Below are 14,567 nucleotides of genomic sequence, written 5' to 3' on the forward strand. Positions count from 1 at the left end.
CTTGCACTCATCCTGTGAGTTCTGCTTCACTGTAAGCACAGGGATCGGGGTTCCTGCTACAGTTTCTGGAGAATGTGACTGCAATCCCTCTGATGGGGCATGAGACAAGAACCTATCATTGTGTGAAGGAGAAGTAGATGTGTAATGGCCAGTATTCATAACTGCCTTTTGTGGTTCCATTCCCAAAGAGGAATGTGTAATGGGTGGCAGGTATAGCCAGTCCTGTGTCAGAATGAAGGAGGAAGAGGCCCTGCTACCTCAGTGCCCAGACAAGCCTTGAACGTCAATCCTGTCAGTACTCCAAACATCAAATTGGTACTAGGAAAATTGTAATATCTAGTTTCAGTTTTCTTTCTCTTCAAACTGCTTTTTTGCTACTGGCATGCTATTGAGAGATTGCTAACTTTAAAACTGGGCCAGGGAAAATAAAAAATATTGGCATTTGTCATACTCCTCTTCAAAATAGAAGAAATACCATGAATTTGAAACTCCTCTTGAGCACCAGTCCTATATTGCTAAGATTAAATCCTGCTGGCCACCTTTATATTTCAAATACATTGAAAGAATAAAAGGGATTCTTAAGAAGAATAAGGACTAAGAGTATAAAATGTATACTTCTTTATTTATATAAATAAGGCTTTCATATAATTATATTTAAAAGAAATCTGTATTTTTACATTCACCACCAGTGAGTTTCTGACAGGAAAGGCTGTGCATAATGATACACAGCAAGGATCCCACTCCAGGACAACAGGAGCTCAGGAAAGCACCATTAATTTGAGAAGTAGGCAGGCTCTGACACTCCTGTTGCACTGCTAGCAATGGGAAGTCTTAAACTAGTTCCTCCACCAAGTCTTCTTCAAATTCCCCCTGTTCATCAGCAGTGTCATCTTGGCACTGCTGGTACTCGGACACCAGGTCATTGATATTGCTCTCAGCTTCAGTGAACTCCATCTCATCTATGCCCTCACCTATGTACCAGTGCAAGAATGCATTGCACTGGAACATGCCACTGAACTGCTCTGAGATGCACTTGAAGGGATCCTAGATGGCTATGTTTTTGCCGATGAAGGTGGCCGACATCGTGAGTCCATGTGGGGGTGGGGTGGGGGGGAAGGGAAGGGGGGATGTCACACACAGCCGTCTTCACATTGTTGGGGATCCAGTCTCCAACGTAGCTGCTGTTCTTGTTCTGCACGTTGAGCATCTGTTCATCCACCTCTTCATGGACATTCAGCCTCGGAAGATGGCAGCCGCTGTCAGGTAGCAGCCATGGCGGAGATCACAGGTGACCATCAAGTTCTTAGGGTCAAATATCTGCTGGGTGAAGCTCGCGCACCGAGAGAGCATGGTACTGCTGGCTGGCACGGCTGGCCAGGGGCACAAAGCCAGGCATGAAGAAGTGCAGGCGGGAAAGAGCACCATATTCAAGGCCAGCTTGTGCAGGTCTGCATTCAGCTGGCCAGGGTAGCACAGGCAGATGGTAACCCCGCTGTTGGTGCCTGACACCAGGTGGTTCAGGTCGCCATAGTTGGGCGTGGGCAGCTTCAAGTTACAGAAGCAGATGTTGTACAGGGCCTTGTTGTCGATGCAGAAAGTTTTATCTGCATTTTCCACCAGCTGGTGGACAGAGAAGATCGCGTTGTAGGGTTCCAGCACTGTGTTTGACACCTTCGGGGAGGGCATGACACTGAAGGTGTTCATGGTGTGGTTTGGGTACCCCTCTTGAATATTGTTGAGAATCAGGGTGCCCATGCTTGACCCGGTGCCACCTCCCAAAGAGTGGGCCAGCTAGAAACCCTGTAGACAGTCACACCTTTCTGACTTCCGCCTCACCACATCCAGTACCGGCTCCACCAGCTCAGCTTCCTCTGTGTAGTAGCCCTTGGTCCAGTTATTGGTTGCCCCACTCTGGCCTATCAGACACAAGCCATGATGGGACACACACTCCAAGAATATTTACTGTGCCATTTGCATTTTGAAGACAACAGGACTCTTCTGAGCCAACCTTTGCTTTTAATTTAGATAACTTTGGTGAAATAAAGGAAATGTTTTCATTGTATCTGGGACCCTACAAATCACCCAGGTTCTAAAGAAATAAAGACAATGTGGAGGAAGATACATTTTAACCCAAATCAACTACTTGTAGAAATGAAGAACAGAGCCTGCCTCAATACTGGAAATGTAATTAGTTTCACAGGAGGGACAGGAGCACATTGTGATCATAGGAAAGCTAAGCTGCAAGCACTTGTCTGCACCTTGCTCACACATAGCTATGCTTTGATTTCTGGTGTCCTGAAGTAGTTCTCTGTTATTGCCGGGCCTTTGAAATGACCAGCAGTGCTGAAACCTTGTTGGAGGCTTTCCCTGATTGCTGATCTTTCCCTTCAGAGGCTTCTTTGTCATGGGGGGCTTGCAGAGTTGCACTGATCTGAGCTGTCTGAGTGGCCAGGGGCATGACTCCAGTGGACTGGAATAGGTGGGTTAGGTGAGGACAATATCTAGGTGTATAAAGGCTCAGCCCAGCACTGGAGTGCCTGGATGTTAGGACCCATAGACCATGATGACATACCAAATATGAAGTTGTCTGGCCTGAAGCTCTGGCCAAATGGTCCTGATCTCACTGAGTCTAAGGTTCCAGGCTCTAGGTCCACCATGATGGCCCGAGGAACATATTTTTTGCCTGTGGAGACAAGAGTTGACGTAGGCCTATAATTGACAAGAAACTTAGGGGCAGAGCTTATGATTCTGAGTGACTCTCAGCATTCATTACAGAAATTACAGCATTTGAGACATGGAAACAGAAAAGATTGGTTCAGCCATTGAGGGATTTTTTGAAGAGGAGATTAGCAGTGGTTCTCTCACTTCAGCCCTCCCTTCTTTTCAGGCCTCCTGGTCACTTCCGCCTTTTGCACACCATCCCATCCCTGCCAATCCTCCAGGGCTAGTCAGTCTTTACTGATGCAGTCAATATAAGCTAGCTTATGTGGATTCAGAACAGACAGAAGAAAGTAGAAATGCATTTGGAAGGTGGATGGAAAATGCCTCTCAACTGTGACTACCCTTTTTGCCCCTTGGCCAATGAGACAGTCATGAGACAATCAAATTGCTTCAGCTTTCTTGTCATCAAGAGGTGATTCAAACTTATCCATTCTCTTTCTTGACACTGTCTCTCAAATTACAGAGGAACAATATGGTAATCTTGCTTCACAAAAAAAAAATGGAAAAGACAACATTGAAGGAAAAGCTCATTGCTTCATGATGAGTGTTGGGCTGTTAAGAGCCAGTTGTCATTGTTGGAGTTTTTTAAAGTTACTCACCCATAAATCCTTACAGGTGTCTTCCTTGCCAAGGTAATTCAAGTCATTGATTGATATTAGCCTTTAAAACTTCCATGGAGATGTTGAATATTTTTGTGATTACCATCTTGTGAGATGAAATCCATTTCTGACTTAGTAAGGAATGGACTTGAGAATTCTGATAATTCTCTTAGAACTTCAATTCTGAAGGAAGCTAAATAAATCTTGATAGGATAAGAACAAATATATGTGAACTAATCCTTCCTCTTCATCCCTTTTCCTTCCCTAGTACTGTTAATTGGGCCACTGGCTCCTCTTCTCCAGTTCCAAATGCCTCAGGCCTTAACCCATTCCTTCTGCACCTCCTCACATTTTTCTCGTCTCCATTCCTGCCAGTTTTCATCTTCAGGTTCACCTTTAATTCACCTGCTATTGTCTCTGCACATTCCAACACTGTAGATTCCACCAAATGTGGCTTGTCAAGGGAAATAATTATACACTATTTTCTTCTCATATACTTGTACTGTACTCTATAGTAAATCCACTGGCTACATAGCATGTACCTGTTATTAAGTATGATGTCATGTAGAGACACTTGAATGTGTGTGGCAGATTATTTGTAGGTTCTATACAAATACTATTTTATATAAAGAACTTGAGTGTGTGAAGATGTTGTTATTGGTGGGGGCCCTCGAGCCCATTCCATGAGGATACTGAGGGGTGATTGAATTTTAACTAATGGTGCTGTTTTCATACTTCTTTAAATGAACTTATGAACTTATTAAAAGACTATTTTTTCAGCCCTTTGTTTACGGATCAAATCTATAATCCTAGCTAATCAGGAGGCTGAGATCTGAGGATCATGGTTCAGTGTTGTCTCAGAAGGGAAGGAATGTACTTGGAACTCTTATTTCCAATTAACCACACACACGCACACGCACACACACACACACACACACACACACACACACACACACACACACACACACACACACGCACCACAACACAACACAAAGCTAGAAGAGAAGCTCTATCAATTGAGCCACTAGTAGACTTCCATGTGAACAGTGACCTGATGGAGCCTCACAGGTGTCTGCTGCACCAGACATCCATTAAAATGGCTAAAGGATGCAGATATCTCATACAAGCTGTGTGACATCTCTGATTGGGTCTGGGATGGATATGGCCACAGACTGTCCTATGACCTTGAGAGTCATATAGCTCTCTCCTACAGACAATTAAACCCTGTACAAAGCAACCCAGTAAGTACCTTCCCTTAGAACCCCTCCTGTCTAGCAAGACATTTGATATTCTCTTCTTCAATAAATCATTGCTGTTTTATTCTTCCCTCTGCATCCATGAACTCATTCTTTGAGATCATAGAGACAAAAGATGTGATTCAGTTATTAGGTTTTCAGTATCAACATGATGGCCTGCTTCAAAACAGAACTTTTTTTTTTAATTAATTGTATTTTATTTTATTTGAGAACATACTATACAGAGGGGCTAAAATTACATGGGCAGGATAATGCATGCATTTCTTACCAAGCATTGCAGCCTCCTCCTTTGTTTACCCTTCACTTCCCTTCCCCGCCTCCCCCCTCCCTCCACCCAATTTTACCCCCCTCCCCCCACCCAATTATATCCCCCTCCCCCCCCACACCGACATTGTAAAGCTGGTTTTGACATGACATTTTGTGCTTCTCATTGTTGCAACAGGTCCACCTGAATCCTTAAACGACTTGTTTGTCCCCATCTCCTCCACATGTTATACTGACATCAAATATAGTGAAAGCGGGGGTTACACTGTGGGGGAGGGACATACAAAGCAACAAAGAAATAATCTTATAAAAGCTTTAGAAACACATGCATGAAAGAAACGAAACATTAAAATACATATTTAAGGGTTCATTTTCTTAACATCACATTATCTGACCTTTTCCGCTTGACTCATACCTATACTAGATATTGCAAATAAGGGAAACCATGGGACCTATGCTTCTTTGGGCCTGGCTTACTTCACTTAATATAATTTTTTCCAAACCTTTCCATTTCCTAACAAATGGGGAAATGTCATTCTTTCTGATGGAGGCATAGAATTCCATTGTGTATATATACCACATTTTCTTGATCCATTCATCTACTGAGGGGCATCTGGGTTGGTTCCATGTCTTAGCTATGGTAAATAATGCTGCAATAAACATAGTTGTGCTGGTAGCTTTAGTGTAGTCTTGTTTGTAAACATTTGGGTAAATGCCCAAAAGTGGGATTGCTGGATCATAGGGGAGATCTATGTGAAGTCTTTTGAGGAACATCCATACTGCTTTCCAAAGTGGTTGAACAAGTTTACATTCCCACCAACAATGAAGTAAGGTTCCTTTCTGTCCACATCCCCTCCAGCATCTGTTGTTGTTAGAGTTCTTGATTTTTGCTGTTCTAACTGGAGTGAGGTGATATCTCAATGTTGTTTTGATTTGCATTTCTTTTATGGCTAGGGATGTTGAACATTTCTTCATGTGTCTATTGGCCATCCTTCTTTCTTCTTCAGAGAAGCTTCTCTTTAAGTCTTTCGCCCACTTATTTATTGGGCAGTTGTTTCTTTGAGGATTTGTTGTTGGGTGGTTTAATTTTTTGAGTTCCAAGTATATTTTAGATATGAGACCCTTGTCCGTTGTATGGCTAGTAAAGATCTTCTCCCAATCCGTGGGCTTTCTATTGATCTTGCCAGCTATGTCATTTGCCCTGCAGAAGCTCTGCAACCTTATGCAATCCCATTTGTCCAACCTTTCTTTGATTTGTTGTGCTTCCGGGTCTCTATTCAGAAAATTTCGACCTGAGCCAAGGAGACCTAGGGTTTCTCCTATTCCATCCTGTAATGTTTTCAGAATGTCTGCTTTGACTTCAAGGTCTTTGATCCATTTGGAGTTGATTCTGGTGCAGGGTGATATATAAGGATCTAGCTTTAGTTTTCCACATGTAGTTAACCAATTTTGCCAGCACCATTTACTGAAGAGGATGTCTTTCTTCCATTCCATTGTTTTAGCTTCCTTATCGAAGATTAGATGGCTATAGGTCTGTAGGTTCATTTCTGGGTTTTCAATTCCATTCCATTGGTCCTGAGGTCTGTTCTTATGCCAATACCAAGCTGTTTTGATTACTATGGCTTTATAGTAGAGTTTGAAATTTGGTATTGATATTCCTCCAGCAGTGTTCTTTCCATTGAGGAGCGTTTTTGCTATTCGGGGTCTTTTATTGTTCCATATGAATTTTTGGATTGCCTCCTCTATTTCCTTGAAGAATGAGGGTGGAATTTTGATAGGTATCGCGTTGAATTTGTAGATAGCCTTTGGAAGTATTGCCATTTTCACGATGTTGATCTTGCCAATCCAGGAGCATGGGAGGTTTTGCCATTTTTTAAGTTCTGTGTTGATTTCCTTTTTCAAGATTTTAAAGTTTTCATCATAGAGGTCCTTCACTTCTTTGGTTAAGTTAATTCCTAGGTATTTTATTTTTTGTGGGGCTATTACAAATGGAGTTGCTTTCCTAATTTCAGCCACACTTTTCTCATTGTTGGCATATAGAAAAGCCTTTGAATTTGGGGGTTAATTTTATAACCTGCTACTTTGCCAAAGTTTTGAATCAGCTTGAGTAATTTGGGAGTGGAGTCTATGGGATTCTTTAAATACAAGATCATGTCATCTGCAAAGAGGGAAAGTTTTATTTCTTCTTTCCCTATTTGGATCCCCTTTATGTCTGCATCTTGTCTTATTGCTGTAGCTAGGCATTCTAATACTAGATTGAAGAGAAGTGGAGAGAGTGGACATCCTTGTCTTGTTCCTGAGTTAAGAGGAAATGGCTTTAGTTTTTCACCATTGAGTATAATGCTGGCTGTAGGTTTGTCATAAACAGCCTTTATTGTATTGAGGAATGTTCCATGGATTCCTAACTTTTCCAGAACCTTCATCATAAAGGGGTGTTGGATCTTGTCAAATGCTTTTTCTGCATCTATTGAGATAACCCTGTGGTTCTTATACTTGCTCCTATTGATGTGATGAATAATATTAATTGATTTGCGTATATTAAACCAGCTTTGCATCCCTGAAATGAATCCTGTTTGATCATGGTGTATGATTTTTTGGATGAATTGTTGAAGTCGATTGGCCAAAATTTTGTTGAGAAGTTTTGCATCAATGTTCATCAAAGAAATGGGTCTATAGTTCTCTTTCTTTGATGAGTCCCTGCCTGGTTTTGGGATGAGGGTTATGATGGCTTCATAGAATGTGTTCGGTAGTGAGCTTTCTCTTTCAATTTCATTGAAGAGTTGGAGGAGTATTGGTGTGAGCTCTGCTTTGAAGGCCTTGTAAAATTCCGCTGTAAAACCATCTGGTCCTGGACTTTTCTTAGCTGGGAGGTCTCTTATTGCTGTTTCTATTTCAATGCTTGATATGGGCCTGTTAAGCTGGTTTAACTCATCTTGGTTTAGTTTTGGCATGTCAATATTTGCTAGGAAAAGGTCCATTTCTGTCAAGTTCTCAAACTTATTAGCATAAAGTTTTGAGAAGTATTCCCTTATAATATTCTGAATCTTGGTTGTTTCCGTGGTGATGTTTCCATTCTCATCTCTGAGTTTATTAATTTGGGTGTGTTCTCTCCTTTTTCTGATAAGGTTTGCTAAGGGTCTGTCAATTTTGTTAAGTTTTTCGAAGAACCAACTCTTTGTTTTGTTGATTCTTTCTATAGTTTTTTTGGATTCTAATTCATTTAATTCTGATTTAATTTTGATTATTTCTTTCCATCTACTGGATTGGGGTTTATCTTGCTGCTCTTTTTCAAGTAGGTTTAGATGTGTCATTAAATTGCTAGTTTCCGATGTCTCCAATTTGTTGATGTAGGAGCTCAGAGCTATAAACTTACCTCTGAGTACTGCCTTTGCTGTGTCCCAGAGGAGCAGGTAATTTGTGTGTTCATTTTTGTTGAATAGCATGAACATTTGAATTTCCTTTCTAATCTCTTCCATGACCCACTCATGATTCAGCAGTGTGTTGTTCAGCCTCCATGTGATACCGGACTTTCTTTGGTGGCTTTTGGTGTTGAGTTCTAATTTTATTCCCTTGTGGTCAGAGAGAATGCAAGGTATAATTTCAATGTTTCTGAATTTAGACAAGTTTGCTTTGTGGCCTAAAATGTGATCTATTTTAGAAAACGTTCCATGTGCTGCTGAGAAGAACGTGTATTCTGATGCTGCTGGGTTAAATGTTCGGTAAATGTCTGTTAAGTCTAGTTGATCTATGCAGCTGTTTAGATCTGCGGTGTCTCTGTTGAGTTTTTGCCGAGTTGATCTATCTAGTGGGGAGAGTGGTGTGTTAAAATCCCCAACAATTAATGTCTTTGGATCTATATGGGATTTGAGGGAAAGTAGTGTTTCTTGGATAAATTTGGGTGCTCCATTGTTTGGCGAATAGATATTTAGAATTGTAATATCCTCCTGAAGGAGAGATCCTTTAATTAGTATGTAGCGACCTTCTTTATCTCTTCTCACGAATTTTAATTTGAAGTCTATTTTATCTGATATTAGGATTGCAACTCCCGCCTGTTTATGAGGGCGGTTTGCTTGGTAGATTTTGTTCCAGCCTTTAACCTTGAAAATATGTTTGTTTTTATGGGCAAGATGTGACTCCTGCAGGCAGCAGATAGAAGGGTCTTGTTTTTTAATCCAATTAGACAGACTATGTCGCTTAATTGGAGAGTTCAGTCCGTTAACGTTAAGAGATAGGACTGAGAGGTATTTGGGAGTTCCTGCCATGTTATCCACCTTCTTGGGGGCTGTGAAAGCTGGGTTCTTCCTAAGGTTCTTGGATTCTCAGTTTAGGTGCAGTTTTTTGGCCTTTGTTGCGTTCTTGTTGGTTTTCTATGTGTAGGACATCTTTAAGAATCTTTTGTAGGGCTGGTTTGGTGGAGATGTATTGTTTCAATTTTTCTTTGCTATGGAAGGTTTTTATTTGGCCTTCAGTTATGAAGGAGAGTTTAGCTGGGTACAATATTCTTGGTTGATAGTTGTTTGTTTTTAGGGCATGGCATATGTCATTCCAGGCTCTTCTTGCTTTGATTGTCTCTGCTGAGAAATCTGAGGTGATTCTAATTGGTTTCCCTTTATAGGTGATTAACCTTTTCTCCTTGACAGCTGTAAGGATCTTTTCCTTGGTCTGGGTTGATCCTGTTTGGATGATAATGTGACGGTGGGATGTCCTATTCTGGTCTCGTCTATTTGGGGTTCTAAAAGCTTCTTGTATCTGAATAGGCCTATCTTTTTGTATGTTTGGGAAGTTCTCTGCTAGGATCCTGTTAAACAAATTTCCTAGACCATTAACTTCTGTTTCTAGGTGCTCCTCTACACCAATTATCCTTAGATTGGGCCTTCTGATGGTGTCTTCCAGGTGTTGGATAGATCTATCATATTTCTTGGACTTGTCTTGGATGGTTGTATGTTCTTTCTCTATAATATCTAGGCTGTCTTCCATCCCTGAGATTTGATCTTCTGCATGGTCTAACCTGCTGTCAAGACTCTCTACTTTGTTTTTTATCTCTTTTCCTTCTAATTGGTCAGCTTTGATGGCTTCAAGTTCTTTGTTGAAGCTCTGTTTTAGGTCTTGTATGAATTTCTTTACTTCCTTAATTTGGTGTTCAGTGTTTGTTCTCAAATCACTTAGTTGATTGGTTATGGTTTCTTTGGACTCCCATTCCTTCTGTTGGGTTCCATTCAGCATTCCCTTTGTGGTCTCCCTGACTTCCTTCAGCTCTTTGTTAATGGATTCCATGAATGCCTTTAGTGATCTTTGTGTATTCTCTACCTGGTCTCTTAATTCGTGAATTACTCTTTGATTAGTTTCCTCCCTTCTGTGGGATTCCTGCAGTTCTGTTTGAGTGTTCTCTGCCTGCTCACGCCATTCCTCCCTTTCTCTTTGAGTATTCTCAAGTTGTTCACGCAAATCCTGTATCAGTTTTTGAGAAGCTTCCTCACGCTTATGATATTCCTGTATAAACTTCTGGGATGCCTCCTCTCTCTCCCTATCACGCTCATAGAGTCCTTTGTACATTGTCAAACTTCTCATTTATCATGTTTGCTATTAGTGTTTGTAGAGCTGTTTGGGAACTCTCATCTGGATTATTCTTTATCTGTTCTAATCCCTGATTATCAAGGTTGGGAATTGAGATACCCGAATTTGCCATTTTTCTTGTGTTTTTCCGGCTTACTCGGCCCATTTGAGATGAAGATTGCACCACAGTTTTGTGCTAGAACACTATCTTAAGGCAGCCATCAACCAAAGTTTGCATTTGTACCGTCAATGGTCTACAGATACAATCTAGTTCAACAGATAGATCTATTCAACATCAAACGACTATATGTTAAAGGACTTGGAACCGCAGAAAAGATTTAGGAAAACCACAAATTATTATGATTAGGGAGAGATGTGGGTAAAAAATGGGAATAGATTGGTGTGGGGAGGCACAGGGAGAGTTAAAAATGTCCTAATCACAGTGCAGGAAATGGGTTGTGTAGGATGCAAGTAGAGAGAGAGAGAAAAAGAAGAGACAGAAAGGGGAATAAAGAGAGACCAGAAAAAGAATACAAACGTAAAAATTAATGTTATTATAGAGGTTAAAAGACCGTCTATTTAGAGAGGAATGTGAATATGTTCAGAGAAGGGGAGGGACATAGAGGAGATGTGAAAATCTTTAAGGATGGGAAAGGGAGAAGAAAAGATCAGAAGTTCAGTAGAGCTAGATAAAAAACAAAAAGATAATTAAGAAAGAAAGAAAAAGAGAAAGAAGACAAGAAAAGAAAGGAAAACTCTCATTCACGTATTCCTAAAATAAAAATTATAAGATGAGAAAAAAAAAGTTACTGGAAAACAATTATTTTTTCAGAAGAGGCAAAAATTAAAGATTAATAAAAGTTTTAGAAGGGAAAAAAATTACATATATATATATATATATAAGGTAACAAAAAACAAAAAACAAGCAAAAAAAAGAAAAGAAGAAGAAGAAAAAAAGAAAAGAAAGAAAAAAGTCTTTTGATTTTTTTTTTTTGGGGGGGGGAGGAGTGGGAAGAATCCTGTATCTCCCTTTTGTCTGCAACCAGTCTCTTGTTGGAGTCTCTGGTCAGCTTGAGGTCCTGTGGCTTGATTGGTTTCTTAAGTCGGTTGTTTGGAAGAGGCAGAAAAATGCTCTGCTTTACCCAAGATTTTGAGATCCCCCTCCCAAGTTAGTTTTCTGGGAGGGTGGTCTGCTTTGAGAGTCACAAAGGAGGGGGATGTGGTGATGAGGCTAGGTTCTGGGTAGAGTTGAGGCCTTTCAACAAACAGTAGCTTTTCCCTGGGGCTATTTTGTGATAAAGCTCACAGCGCCCAGCCTGGAGCCATTCTCAGGGTTTCTGTTTTTCAATTGATTGTGGTGGCTGCTAGAGGGAGGGACAGCCTCTGGCTCTGGTTACCCAGTGAGGCAAGGCACTCCGATGGCTGGCGCCTGAGCTGGGTGACTTTTCCCTGGATGGAGCTGAGTCTGGCAGGTCACTTCGCCGTTAAGTTCTTGTGACCTGCTAAATGACTCATTTTATTCCAAGGCCTGAGCTGGAGCTAGCAGCTCCTCCGAGCTTTGTCGGTATCCAAGATGGAGATCACCGGTGCTGGGGGAGAGGGGTGGCCTTCCCTCCTCTGCTCCCTGAGGAGTGAGGACCAAGGGCTTGTACTCACGCCGAGTCTTGGATCCTGGGTCATCTCTGGTCTGCAAACAGCAGGATGAAGATGTTCGCTCCTTGTCGGTTCTTGTTTGTGTTGAGTAGAATCCGCTCATCCGCTGCGTCTGGCTCCTTCGTCCCCGACTCTCTGTGTCTCAGCTATGACTCCGCGGCGGTGGTCGCCGCCGCGACTCCGCCGCCGGAGCAGCAGCTGATGCGTTTCCTTGGCTTCCCCTCTCTTGTCTAACTCTTTGTCCTGTGATGGCACACTTGGTGTGATTCTCTGGCTTAGGACTGTTCACTGGAATTCTAAAACTACTTTCTATGCGAGAGCTTGTTCAGATTCCAGCTTCTCCTCCGCCATCTTCAAAACAGAACTTTTATCTGCTTCCTGGGCACCAAAGCTGGTGGATCCTGAATGCTTTTATCTTGAGCCCTTTTTGTGTTGCCACCAAACCTGTGCTAGAGTATCATCAGTGCCCAAGGGACACACCGGGAATGCGTTTGTTCCAATCACACATGGTATACCTAGGTGTTGAGTCTGCAAACATGATGGGTACTCACAGATGTGTGACTTAGTGATGTCAGCCACTCAGCACAAGGTTTCCCTGGACCAGAGTCTCATCCCCATGCATTGGGTGGATGATAGGTGAAACCTTTGTTTCTCATACACAGATTATATCCTGGTTGTTCCTAGCAAATGAATTCCATAGACCCCAGGGGAAACAAGCTGAATCCTTCTTTTAGTCATTTCTTCCCTAACACTGACACATCTGCTCCTTGAAGACACCATGGCCACATACCTCTCAGTAGAGGCTTTCCAAGACCCTACTCCATCATGTCACCCACCCACTTCAGATCTTTTAGCAGCCACTTTCCTCTAATAAACACTTCCCTCACGTCCAGCCTCCCCTATGAAAGTCTTCACTGTTGGGTTTTTATCCTAATGTAGAGGTCACATGCTTAACTATCAAGGTCATGGTTATTTGATATCTTTGGGGTCTACACACAGGACTGCTCAGGGCAATATTGATCCAATGTCTATGGCTCTGTTCACAAGACTGCTCAGTGCCATGGTGATGGGATGTATAGTGTCTGCATATAGGACTGCTCAGTACTATAGTGAATGATGCAGAATATCCATAGAAGGGCACCATTTTCCCATTGAGATTTTCAGCTTTCATTACTTGTGTATAGCTGGTATTCCACACAGCACTCTAAAATCTATGGGAATTTAGGAGAGAGCCTCTTTATCATGAGTTAGCAGAGAATGGAATAAAATAGAATACTCAGCTGTAGTGGTGGTGGCTTTAGCTGGTATTTCTTGATACTCAGCAGACTAAGATCTGAGGATCTAAGTTCAAGGCCAGTCCAGGCAAGAAAATTCATTGAGATTCTTATCTCTAATTAACCACCAAAAATCCCAAAGTACAACTATGACTGAAGTGGTAGAGCACTAATCTTCAGCAAAAAAAAATCCAAATCAATGTTTATGCATTAATTTAAGCCTTAGGACCAACACACACACACACACACACACACACACACACACACACACACACACACACACACACACACACACAACCATTTGTCCAGCACTGGTGGCTCACACACCTGTAATCCTAGCTATTTAGGACGCTGAGGTCTGAACTTCAGAGTTTCAATCCAGCCTAGGCAGAAAAGTTTGAGACTTATCTCCAATTAACCACCAGAAAACCAGAAGTGGTCCTGTGGCTCAAAGTGCAAAAGCACTAGCCTTGAGGGACAGTGTCTAGGTCCTGAGTTCAAGCCTTTCGACTGACAAGAAAAATAAAATGTAACACCTGGATCAGGTCCTTTGTCTCCTTTGTTTGAGGAAAGAGTCTACAGACAAAAAGGAAGAGGTAAGACAGCATAACTTTATTGAAGGAAAAGACCATCAGAACCCTTGCTAGACAGGAGAGGCCCATGGGAGGGAAGGCACTAGTTGGTGTGGGTTATGTAGGTATTAATGAGGTGTCTTTAGGAATGAACTATATGTCTCTCATGACCATTGGACAGTCTGCAGGTCATATCACTCCCCAGGCCTAGTCAGAAGCTCCACAAAGCCAACCCAAGATCTTTATGCATTCTTTAGTCCTTCTGAGTAAGTTATAATTTTGGTACCTACCTCTGGGGTATAGTCACCTCATCACAGTGTTCATTGTTCCAGGGGCGATGGGCCATGATATGATGTCAAGGAGCCTGCACACATGACTGCTCAAGGCCAAAGTAAAAGAGAACTTCTGTGGGAGAGAGACTTTGCCTCCATTGCACAGACATGCTCTTTTTATGCTCTGATAACTCTGGGCGGTTTTTCCATGTTTTCTCATTTTTTTCTCCAATGCTTTAGATGGAAACCAGGACATCATGCATGTAAGGCAAGCACTTTCCCATTGCACTTATATTTCTTTCCTTGGATTTGTTTTTAAATGAGCAGTAGATTTCATCTTTGTGTATAGGAAAATAGTTATCAAATATCTCCATTTTAAAGCTTTCAGCTGATGAAGTAGCAC

The 14,567-nt window shown here is 41.7% G+C and overlaps 1 pseudogene; it reads right to left on the bottom strand.

Moving 5' to 3' along the window:
* Nucleotides 1-831: 831 nt before the first annotated feature.
* LOC138837812 (tubulin beta-2 chain-like) overlaps nucleotides 832-14,567 on the bottom strand; it is a 48,373-nt pseudogene continuing 34,637 nt past the window's right edge.

The sequence above is a fragment of the Dipodomys merriami genome, unplaced genomic scaffold (genome assembly GCF_024711535.1).
Source record: "Dipodomys merriami isolate MVZ:Mamm:240054 unplaced genomic scaffold, mDipMer1.0.p SCAF_276, whole genome shotgun sequence".
Lineage (NCBI taxonomy): Eukaryota > Metazoa > Chordata > Mammalia > Rodentia > Heteromyidae > Dipodomys > Dipodomys merriami.